We start from the raw sequence: 12,926 nt of genomic DNA, 5'->3' as shown, positions 1-12,926 counted from the left end.
AACAACTATAGAAATTACTCTGGAAAGAACCCACAGTTGGAAACAAAGATAAATTTCAAATGGCCAGGTTTAATGAGAGCCTGATTCCTGGTGCCAGGCATTCATATTTTGCATCAAATTTCACACTAGCTAGGTGTTATTTGCTTCCAGAAATATTTTTAAAGAGACTAAAAAGAAAAAAGGAAATTAATTTTAGAAGTTCAAGGTTTTAAGAAAACAATGAGCGGGACACTCCAGTTTTCCATCTCATGTGTCTTAGGGGGCTACTCCATCTGTGATTGCTTGTAAAATATGTATCTATCCCATTTCCTAGCTGGACACTGGATGTTTTCTGAACTGCAGAATATGCCAACATGCTCAGAGCCATTGGACTATGGGAATTGAAACTTATGGAAAGGGCAGAACCATGTAATACACTGGGAACTCCAGTCCTAATTTCCACAGATCCAAGGCAGTCGTGGCTGAACTTCCTAGACTATCTTGTGGCCTAGATTAGGTTTGGGAAGAGATTTCAGTTTCTAGTTGGCCAGAGACTGTCCCAGAGAACCAAGACTTGGTGTCGGGGGGACAAAGCAGAGATGACTGTATGAGGAAAGGAAAGAAGTGCAACTGCAACATGGGATCTCCAATGTCAGAATTATTTCAGATCACCTGGGCACTGAACGACAAGCTACTATAGCAGAGATAATTTGGGTCCTTGTTAACATCAAAGACCAACCTATAGCGTAGTCCCTAGTATCTATAGCCAACAGAGAAATCATAGTGACCTAGAACCAGATACCAGTCCCTTCTCTGTAACTCGCTTTCTTAAGGTTGATGGAATGGGAAGGGAGAGAGTACAGTGAATTAGCATTCCCTTCCTTTGGCATGAGACTCATTCTGGATTTGTGAAACCTCAGCCCAGGCTTTTGAAGATGGAACTCTGAACCAGACAGTGGCAAACCATAACACCTAGACTTGGTTAAATATTTACCTAAAGTAGGATAGCCTTAAACTAGAACTGATTAAAAAGACAAAATCTTTAAAAAATATATCAATTCTATTCTTTGTCTTTTTGACAGAGAGCACAAGAAGGCAGAGCAGCAGGCAGAGGGAGAAGTAGGCTCCCCACTGAGCAGAGAGCCGAATACAGGGCTTGATCCCAGGACCCTGGGATCATGACCTGGGCTGAAGGCAGACACTTAACCAACTGAGCCACCCAAGTGCCCCCAGGATTGATATTTTTTGGAAGGGAAAGAGATAGTGTTAATTGGCAATATTAAATTTCCTACTTTCCTATGCCAGTTTATAGTGGGTAGGGACTTAAAAAAGCAGAAGAGATTTCAGTTATCTCTGAGTTGAGATGGCTCAATACAATTTTCCCATCCAAGTATAGACATTGAAAGGAAGAGGGTGGGGGAGGAAAAACTAAACCTGTTATTACCGTCAGTTCATTAAGAAGTTCATTTTCTTTTTTTTTTTAAAGATAGTTTTTATTTATTTATTTGACAGAGAGCACAAGTAGGCAGAGCGGCAGGCAGAGGGAAAGGGAGAAACAGGCTCTCTGCTGAGCAGGGAGCCTGATGGGGGGACTTGATCCTAGGACCCTGGGATCATGACCTGAGCTGAAGGCAGCCGCTTAACCGACTGAGCCACCCAGGTGCCCCAAGAAGTTCATTTTCAAAGCAAAATATCAAATGAGGTGGAAAGAACTAATACGAAAATAAAAGATGTAATTTCATATAGGGTAAATGTGAAAAATCACCTACATGGTCCTTTTTTTCTCTCACTTTGCCCCTGGACTCTTGGTTCAAATCATGTCAAATAATATAGATTTTCTTGAATGTGATTTGTCTTCCCTTCATTATTTTTGTGCCTGCTCTTCCTTTAACTGGAATTGTCTTTCCTTACTTGTTGGCCTTAACAACCAATAATTGTATATCAAGACAGAAACGAAATGTCAGTTACATTGTGATGCCATTCTTGACCCCTCCAAGATGAGTTAGTTTTCTCTTATGTACTTTGTGCATTCTTCTACAAAGTATTTATCATATTTCTTTCCGTATTTGTTTTCACATTAACTTGAAATTAAGCTCTTTGAAGAAAGGGAGTAGCCTAATATAGTGGTTATAAGCATGAATTTTTTTAAATTTTACTTTATTATGTTAGTCACCATACAAGCATGAATTCTTATACTAAGAGTTCAAATGAAATGTTATAAATATTGTTCAGATCCTTGCTCAGGCACTTGCTAGTTAGTGGCATTAGGCAGTCTATTTTACCTCTCTGAGCCTCAGTTTATCTGTTATTCATTTTTACCCAGAATTCAGTAAAGTGCTTACCATATTATATGTGCATATGTATAGATTATTAAAATTATGGGTGAATTTATTTGAACAAATACATTGAAGATATTAAGACAAGCTTCAACTTGAATAAGGGGAAATGTCCCTAAATTGTAAAATTTTGTTTCTTTTCCAAGTGGAATTATGTTATAGCTGATAGAATATAGCCTAAGTAATTGAGTTTGGTGCTTATTGACTGGTAGCAATGTGATTCTGGGTATATTTAGCCCTCAAATGTGAGCTATATTGTAGTGAAAAGAATTACATTGACCTTTCACGTAAGGTAGGAATTAGAAATATTGACACATTTCCCTTTGCAACCTTTTTAATGACTGTCAGTCCATGTATGACATGTTAACATGGCATTTATCCTAGGTCCAAAGAAATGTAAAATAATAAAAATAGGGTCATTGGATGATGATGGCAGAAGAAATTCCCTTGAGGTTAGTCAAGGAACTAGAAACTGAGGGGAACTTGGAAGTTACCCAGTTATAGGACTTAGGATCTCCAGAAATTAAGTGACTCGTCCTAGGTCACACAGCAAATTAAGGACAGAGCTAACCCAAGCCCCCATGTCTTCTGACACCATGTTCAGTGCTTAATGACATGAGCAGGACATATCGAGTCCTTCCTCTTGCCTCAGATTGCTCCTTGGAAATCAGTTTCTTTGGAGGCAGAAAATACCTGGCATTGACACAAACCTCTTCACTGTTCTCAATGGTAGAGTTTTCTGAGCTTTTTGTTTTGTTTTTTCTCCAAAACAAGCATCTTCCTCCTGAATTTTAGTTTTTACTTCCCATATATTCACTTCTTGCTTAACCATATGAAGGCCTCTCTCAGTGGCACCCTCAAGTCTCCAACCTTTTATTCTTTGATACAGAAATCTTACAAACTTCTAAGCCTCCTTTAAGTATTCAATTCCTGCCAGATAAAATTTTTCAAACCTCCAAATTGATTCTTGACAATTTCAGCTGGATCCTCAATCCTTGGCAACCATTCTTTTGCTTTTTTTCTGTGGCCATCACCCCTTGTATTTTATGTAACTGCTGGACACATTCCTCCTTTCCACCATCCACCCCAGCAGGTGACCTGCCCCTCGACTTCCCAAAGAATGTAAGTGGACTGGGCAAAAGCTCTCTATTTTCTATCATCAAACGTCTGAGTTTGGACTCCATTGTTTCCTTTTTAGCCCTGTCTAAATGCTCATTTTTTTTCAAGGCCAATTTTCACACTTGACCTATGGATTTTACTCCTTTTCATTTCCTTCAGAAATTATTTCTTCTCCCATTACCTCTTGCCCTCAACTTTTGCTTCCTTACAGCTTCTTTCCTTTACCAAATAAGTGGCACTGTGACTTCTATATTTGAAAATTTTTTTCCTGGATGATTTTTATTTCTTCTGGTCACTATCTAGCTTCTCTCCCAGTTTGATTTACTCAAAGAACACTTCATGCTCATATACTATCCATAAATCAACTCACTAAAATTAGGCAACTGCTTTGCCTTCCCACTGAAACTCTTCCAACAGAAATAAATAATTACTCACAAATAAATGGAAAAGCATCTCATGGAAATGGATTGGAAAACTTAATACTGTTAAGATATTAATACTGCCAATCTACAGATCCAATTAAATTTACCAATACTAATGTTTTACAGAAAAAGAAAAATCCATCCTAAAATGTATGTGGAATCTCAAGATATGCCAAATAGCCAAAACAATCTTGAAAAAAAACAACAAAGTTAGAGGTCTCATACTTCCAGATTTCAAAACTTATTACAGAGCTACAGTCATCCCAACAGTATAGTACTGGCATAAAGACAGACATATAGACCAATGGAATAGAATAGTTTCCAGAAGTAAACCCTCACATATATAGTCAAATGATTTTTGACAAGAGTTGCAAGATCTTTCAATAGGAAAGGGTAGTCATTGAAACAAAAGATGTTGGGAAACTGGATGTTCATATGCAAAACAAAGATGGACCCTTACCTTACACATACACAAAATTTATCTCACAATGAAACAAAGACCTAAATGTAGGAGCTAAAACTATAAAACCCTTAGACAAACACAGGAGGAAAAACTTCATGACATTGGATTTGGCAATTTCTTGTGTATAACATCAAAAGCACAAGTAATAGAAAAGAAAATAAATTGGACTGTATAAAAATTTTGAAATTCTGTGTATCAAAGACATAATCAACAGCATGAAAATACAACCCATAGGAGAAAATATTTGGAAATTATGTATCTGATAACATCCAGAATATGTAAAGAACTCATTCAATTCAATAAGACAAGCAAACAACCTGATTAGAAGATGGGCAAATGACTTGAATAGACATGCCCAATAAGAACATAGTTACTCAACATCACTTATCTTTAGGGAAATGTAAATCAAAACCACAATGAGACACCACCTCATATCTATTAGGATGGCTACTAACAAAAAAAGTGTTGGCAAGGATTTGGGAAAACTACAACTCTTGTACATTGTTGGTAGGAATTAAAGTGGTTCAGCCACTATGGAAAATAATACAGCAGTTCCTCAAAAAATTAACATATGATCCAGCAATCTGTCTTTTGAGTATATACACTGAATAATTGAAAACAGGATCTTGAAGAACTATCTGTATACTCTGTTTATAGCAGCATTATTCACAATAACTAAAAGGTGGAAGCAACCTAAGTGTCCATGGACAAATGAATGGATAAGCAATGTGTGGTGTATACACACAATGGAATGTTATTCAGCCTTAGAAAGAATTTTGACACATGCTACAACATGAATGAAAGAACATTATGCTAAATGAAATAAACCAGTCACAAAACGAGAAATACCATCTGATTTCACTTGTATGAGGTACTTATAGTAGTCAAATTTATAGAGGCAGAAAGCAGAATGATTGTTTTCAAGGGCTGGATAAAGGAAGAAAGGGGAAGTTGTTTAATGGGTATAGTTTTAGTTTTGCAATATACAAAGACTTCTGGAAATTAGTTGAACAGTGTAAATGTACTTAATACCACTAAACTATATACTTAAAAATGGTTAAGATGGTAAATGTTATGCTGTTTATAATTCTTAAAAAGGTTTTAAAATAAAAATCCTACCCCATGTTACTAGGAAAAAATGGATTAAAGATTCATGTAGTGTTTATTCTTAAAAAAAAAAACCCCTTATTATCATCTCCAAACCCAGTATTGTTTTGCAGTCTTAGCTTTTAAAAAAATTCTCTGAGGTATTATGACTACTACTCTTCTTATAAATTCCATCCTCCACTGGATTTTGTGAAATATGATTCTCTTTCTATCTCTCCTGCTGGCCCTTTGTCTTCTATCCATACACTAAGGGTAGGTATTGCCCAGAAATTTGAACTCAACCTCTTAATACTAATAAGACTGTCTTGGGCTTGAGTGACCAAGGCCTTTGCCAGGTAATCCCTGCCCTACAAAAGGGTCCTCTCTGGCCCTCTGTTGATACCCATCCACACAGGGTGAATAGGTCAAGATTAGTTACTAACCTGGATTCTATATCTTTCTACAACTTCATATCTGGGACCTCAGAATTACCTGCCCAAATGGTCTTAAACCTACTTCGTGGGCCTCATCTCTAGATCCATTCTCCCAGTGGAAGTCTTCCCTTTACCGGTAAGCATACCCCTGTAGAGAGAGGTGGTCAATTCATGGCTCTCTGAGTGTGAGGGGGTATATAGAGTTTAGATATGTGGGTAGAAGTTCTCTTGAGATAAAGTACAAAGTCCTAGATGAAAAAAAAAGTATGGAGCTTGACCTTGGAACCTCCAGGGGCATTCATTTTTACTCTTGACCAGGCAAGGTCAAGATTACTACAGCAGACCTGACTGTATACATTCCCTAGACACATTTATTCACTCCCATATTTTAAAATCCCACCTGCTTGCAATGGATTCCTACATCTGTTGCCTTGAACAATATTCCCTCTGCTAAATTCAGACATGAATTTCTCATTGCCCCCCTGAATATATCCACCTGGATTTCCCCTACTCTCAAAATGTCTAAAAATAAATTCAGCATACCCCTTTCTCATAAACACATTTCCCACTCCCTTGTGCTACTTTACCTTATTAATAGCAAACCAACTTCCTAGTGATTCATTGTAAATCCCTATTTCTCCTTCACCCCCAACAAGCAAATCAGTTACTAATAATGTCCCATTATATCCCAGGAATCCCCAAATGCAAGGGTCAAGAACTATTGTGATACCTCCAGGAATAGGAGATAATGATGGATTTTAGAGGCCAGCTGAATGTTTACCCTTCTACATGGACTATTGAGGCACAACATGTATAGTATAAAAAAGTGTTTATAGCCACCAAAAAACAATCAGGAGCATTCAGGAAAAACCGAAAAGCTACATAAAATTTTCCCATTGGAGATGTCCATCAGAACTAATGGGGTTCAGGTCATGCTACCCCAATATATATATTTGAAGCTGAAGGTATTTGAGAAAATAGTAGAAGCAGGAAGGCCACTCCAACATTTCTCCCACCTCTATCCCCTGACATAGATCTAATACCCTCAGGTGAAAAGTGCCCTCCCTTGGGGTGCCTGGGTGGCTCAGTCGTTAAACATCTACCTTCAGCTCAGGTCATGATCCCAGGTCCTGGGATCAAGCCCTCCATCGGGCTCCCTGCTCTGCAGGAAGCCTGCTTCTCCCTCTCCCACTCCCCCTGCTTGTGTTCCCTCTCTCGCTGTGTCTCTGTCAAATAAATAAAATCTTAAAAAAAAAAAAAATTACCCTCCATCTGGAGGAAAGAAACATTCTTATCTTCAAAGACAAAGGGACACTGAGAAGAATCCAAACAAACAGGGCTTGCTGTGTTCCCCCCAGTTCACTTCAGAGTCTTTAGCCTATCCTATTCCTCCATGACTTTCTACTTCTCATCAAACCCAGCATAAAAATAGGTCTGTTTCTTCTGGTCTTTATTTTCTTTATGAAGTCTCCTGTGTCATGCAAAACTTATATTAAATAAGTTTGTATGCTTTTTTCCTATTAATCTGTCAGTTTAATTTTCAGACTAAGGCAGAGACCTTAGGAGGGTCAAAGGATACTTTTTCCTTCCCTACAGAACCTAACACTAAATTTGCTTATATTAATTCATAAACATTGGCCTTCAACAAAAGTGGATTGAGGGAGGGAAGGGCTGGGGTAGTTGGAAGGATGTTTGTCTTTACCTTTGGGATACTCTTTATATATGCTGCTGCCACAAACCAAGACTAGGGTCATCTTGGAGAGCCGTGGGTCTGGGTAAAGGGTTAGGAGAAGAGAGCAGATGTGTATATTTAAAATTCGCCTCCGATTTGACATGACTTATCCTCTGAAAAGAGCCACATCTGTACGCAGCATAAAGAAGTCTTGTTTTTTAATATACTTCAAATATCTACTCATCCAAGGAATAGTAAAATTGTTTTTTAGACCCCTTCTGTGCAAGGCAAAGAGTAAATATTTGTGTTTTCTTAATAAATATTTATGTGCATGTAAATAAGTAAAAGTCTTTAAAACTCCTGATATTTATGAACTGATCATAAAGTTTGAGGCAGAACTGACATCTCTGATTCACTGAGAAAAACAGATCGAAAGGAAATCAATTCAAACCAAAGTACTGGAAGGTAGCTCTTTGTGTATGCTTGGAATAAATGAAAGAAGCAGAGCAATAGCATTGACAAACGATTTAAGGTATGAATATCAGGGATATAAACTGATGGATGAGAAAATAGTTTATTTTCTAGATCTTAGGCATGGCAAACTAAGGTATTAACAATGGCGGGCTTCCGTAGTTAGCCCATAAAGAGATAAACCAACTGAAATAGGTCCTTTTTTAAGCAAATTAGTCTGAGGTCTGTGCTATATCTCAATGAACAAAATCAGATACAGTCCCTGCCCTCAATGAATCTATATTCACTGTGTAGAACACAGTGATTAATTATTCAATAAAATAACAATAACTGCTATGAAAGATAATTGATTGAAGCTTTAATGAATACAAACATTTGACTATATCTGTCAATTAAGGCAGAGAAATGAGCCTGAAGAAGTAATAATTGAGTAGATGAGGACAGAACGGTTGGCATTAACTAGATTTCCCATGTCTATCTCTGTCACGTGAAAGTTGGATTAGTCCTCTATTGTATTCTTAAATAATTATTTTAAAATACAGGAAAATATATCCTTTCATTTTATTTGATTTTTCTGTAAGTTCTAAAGGCTACATAAAAGAGTTTGTAGAGGGGTGCCTGGGTGGCTCAGTCATTAAGCGTCTGCCTTCGGCTCAGGTCATGGTCCCAGGGTCCTGAGATGGAGCCCCGCATCGGGCTCCCTGCTTGGTGGGAAGCCTGCTTCTCCCTCTCCCACTCCCCCTGCTTATGTTCCGGCTCTCGCTATCTCTCTCTCTCTCAAATAAATAAATAAAATCTTAAAAAAAAAAAAAGTGTTTGTAGAAAATCTTGGACCTGGCAGGCATGAGAAAGTAATGGAATTGACAATTTTACCAATACTGTGAAAAGTAATTAATCAGTGTCATTAGGAGCCACTAAGTTAGCACTTCCTTTAAACAAAGTTAAAAAGATATTTCCAAGCCCATAGAACTTAAGAGAAGGAAAGTAATTCAGGCCATTTACAAAATGTTTTCTCTCCTAGAAGTTTCAATTCAGGACTAATTCTGTTTCAATGTCTACATATTTACATGGTAGACTCAATGAGGTTGATTTTATTTTACTCCTTTTCCTAACTGCATGGGTGACTTAGCTGGGTCATTTTCTCAGACACTATCTAATAATTTGACTGTAAGGCAGAAATCATTAAGAGGCCAGAAAGGGGATTTTCCCCCCTTTTCCTTGGAGAGTAGCATGCTCTCTCCCTGCCCTAAAATTGACAACATCATTCCGCTGTCTGTGAAAGCCTGGGCCTGAGCCCAGAAGACAAAGCACAATTCTGTCTTTTCCCTAGACAGTAACTATGTGGTACAGAGACATATGGTCAGTTAACAAGACATTTTCTCTACATAGAATCAAGTGTTCAAATTGACTAGGATTTTTTTTTTTTATTAACCAACTAATTGGATACCATGGAGATACAGCCTTATTCCATTTGTTCACTTTTTAATATTGATATTAGCATAAAATAGAAGGAAAATAAGATTTCTAACTAGGTGTCATTTTCCCACAAGCAAACATTTTGTAAATGAGAGGCTCAGAGTAGATTCTGAAATTTCATGGTCTTTGACCTGTAGTGATAGAAGCACAAGAACAGCCATGACCATATGTATGTTTTTCTTCTAAGTTTAGATGCAAAAGTATGACAGCAGAGACTGAGACTTAAAATTGTATTATGTTTTTGAGTACTTAGCATGCCTCCTATTTATATTTTTCTCATTGCAAAAGAACTAAGTAGAAAATGACATTTTTGTTGAGAAGATCAACTTATGGTAAGTCAGAGTAGGCAAGGTTATGTTGTTACGACACACACTTTAAATCTCAGTGGTACCTACATCAAATGTTTATCACAGATTGCCTGAGGACTCTGCTCATTGTAGTCACTTAGAGACACCACCTACTGGAATAGCCACCATCTTTAGTAAGGTCAGTCACCTTATTAGAAAAACAAGAGCTTTGGAAAGCCTAACAGTAGCAATTAAATGCTCTGGACTAGAAATGACACATATCATCCCACTTACAATTCACTGGTCGGAATCAATCATATGGCTCCATGCAAGCATAAGGAAACTGTCCAGAAGGCAGATATCCAAGTATAATTTGTATACAGTATTAATGACTGCCATACTCTCTTAAGAGAAAACTGATAGATTTCTGATAGGCATCCGTGAATTTCCTCTCTGCTCAATTTCCCAAAACTAGTTCCCAGATAGAAGAAACCTAATACACGTGCGCGCACACACACACACACACACATGCACGTTTATACGTTCTTCTTCCTAATACTACTCAGTAGAGAAATAAGTATAACATTTAAGGCAATAAATTGATGTGATGAGAACATGAGAGATGCTTTAAAGGCTCAAAGGTAGATTCAGCTTGCTTTGGTAAGAAAAATGGACAGCTGCCGGTGCACTGACTTTTGGGTATATTGTAAAGCAGAGAAGAAGAGAGACTGAACAGAGAAAGGATGGATTCTGAAGAAAGGTTTTTCCAGATCTTAGGAAAATGTAAGCACAAGAACAGTTGGAAAAGAGAAAATCAAAAGGAACTGAGGATTAAGATAGACAATTTTTATTAGATTATTTCATTATTTCATTCATTCAACAATAACTTACTGGTCTGCTGATATGTGCTAACCCCATAGTTGGTTCTGGTTGTGGAATATATAAGATAAACCTAGTCTTGTCTTCATGGAACTCACTGGTTCATGGAGGAGATACCAACATCATCATGATAATCTTTAACCTTGAGTACTTATTACAGACTCCTTCTCTGTTTGTTAAAAATTATACAAGAAAGTAGAAAATTCCAGTTTTAAGTGATTCTTATCAAATATCTTATTTAATTCTCAAAACAACCTTATGGGGTAGTACTATTATCATGCCCATTTATAGATAAGAATGTTGAAAGCTCAGAGAGGATTAGTAATTGATGAAAGTTCCAAAATAGAGTCTAGATTAAAATCTAAGGATTTTGACCCTATATCCCACACTCTCAATTATTGATTACAAAAAAAAAAAAAAAAAAAAAGCACACATAAAGCCCTATGCAGGAGTTAAGTGTAATGAGAAGCCACAGGGAGGAGATTAAGAAGAGAAGTGACATTATCAGAGTCACATTTTCAGAAAGATCAATATGTATGTGAATATACCACTGGGAGTCTACAGTAGAATAAAAAAAAAGAAGCAATCTATTAAGTATTTCTAAAATATATGATAGCAGTTCAGGAAGATGGTAGAAAAGGTGGTGGAAAATGGTCAGATTTGACTTTGAAGGTATTGCCTCTGGGTTGCTTGTGGGTTTAAAGAAAAACTAGGGATTGTTCCTAATTTTGTGGTCTGGTTAAATTGGATGAACAATGTGCTATTTACCTAGTATTATTTACTGAAATGAAAAAGCATGGAAGGAAAAGCTTTAGGGGTAGGAAAAATAAAGAATGTTGTTCGTAAATCTTTAAGTTTGAGATGCCTTATTAATAATTCCAATGGAGAAGAGATTTTAGTCTGGCAGTTGAAAACACAGTCTGGATTTCAAAGTAAAGAAAAATAAGGCTGGAGACAAAAATTTAGGATTCAAAGGTAGATAGATAGTATTTAAGCCATGGTCCTGCGTGTTTGAGTCTAAATAAATCCCTGGGACTTTCCACGTTTGCACATCAGGAAAGGGAAGAGAACCAGTAAAGGAGACTTGTCAGCAGCAGCCAATAAAATAATAAGATAACCTGGGGAATGTGGAAACCTAGAAACCAAATGAGGGATGCTTCAAATTTCAAGGAAAAAACAAAAACCATAATCATTGGCACATGTTGCTTATCAGTCAAGTAAGATAGTATTGAGAACTAAGCATGGGATTCAATTCAGTTATGATGGAATTCATCGGCAATATTCATATTATCATTTAGTTAGAGGTCATCCATCATTTCTGATTTGTTGGAGATTTCAGAAACAAAGTCTTATTCTATCTGTGGAATGTAATATTAACAAAATATTGAATTTTCACAGCTTACCCCATCAAAGAGGCTGGCTACTTTCTCCTAGAATTATATCCTTGCCAGAAGGAGTGTCTGGTTATTATGTGAACACTGTAAGATTAAGTTCATTACAAACATAGAAAGCTAGAATATAGAAATAATGCCAAGTTCTAGTGTAGTATTCAGGCATTAAAATAGAACAATTATAGGAAGCATAAACTATATCATCTTTAACTACAAAATAATCATAGATAAGCAAAATATATTCTATAAAATGATCGCCAGTACATAAAGAACAGTGGCACCATTCTAACTCCAACTTCATTATTTCTCTTATTGATCTTAATTTACAAATTGATTTTCAAGAAAACTTTTTTTGGTCTGTACTATAACTACCATCAGGAACTTTGCTATTCAAAGGCCTCATGTTGTCTGTGGCTGGCTGCTGTGATTTTAAGAGCAAAGGCACAGAGAGGGACTGATGTATACATGTATTCTAAAATCCTATCATTAAGCCCCTTAGTTAATTAGGTCTGGACTGCTCCCTTCAGCAGTCAAAGCAGGAATTATATGCTCATTTTCTCTCTCATAGTGTCACCAAAAAAAAAAAAAAAATCTTTACAGAAAATATGGCAGCTCCAGATGGTGAGTTTCTGTCAATTAAGAGAACAGATAATTTTAGTTAACCCTTGGAAATCTCACTAACAGTCATTTCTCCTCTCCTTTTCATCTATAAACTCTGTAAAATGTCCTCATGTGTGATCACTAATGATTACTTGTACACAAATATCTACCGGATTTTCCACAAGGACCTTTTTCTAAAATATATGGACACAGATTAAAAATGACACTTATGAAAGACCAAGAAATTTTCCTGGTGAACACTTTAAATATATTTAGAAGTAAAAATGACAACACACATACATGGAGTTAGC

General features: G+C 36.7%; 2 protein-coding genes across 4 annotated transcripts in view; one reads left to right on the top strand and one right to left on the bottom strand.

Moving 5' to 3' along the window:
- RIT2 (Ras like without CAAX 2) overlaps nucleotides 1-12,926 on the bottom strand; it is a 474,354-nt gene that overhangs the window by 23,721 nt on the left and 437,707 nt on the right. The gene's annotated exons all lie outside the window — the stretch shown is intronic.
- Nucleotides 1-12,926, top strand: part of LOC118536237 (uncharacterized) — a 568,523-nt gene that overhangs the window by 528,749 nt on the left and 26,848 nt on the right. The window lies entirely within an intron of this gene.

This window comes from Halichoerus grypus, chromosome 13 (assembly GCF_964656455.1).
Source record: "Halichoerus grypus chromosome 13, mHalGry1.hap1.1, whole genome shotgun sequence".
NCBI lineage: Eukaryota > Metazoa > Chordata > Mammalia > Carnivora > Phocidae > Halichoerus > Halichoerus grypus.
The sequence above is the reverse complement of the archived record's forward strand: the minus strand, read 5'-3'. Positions and strand labels throughout refer to the sequence as shown.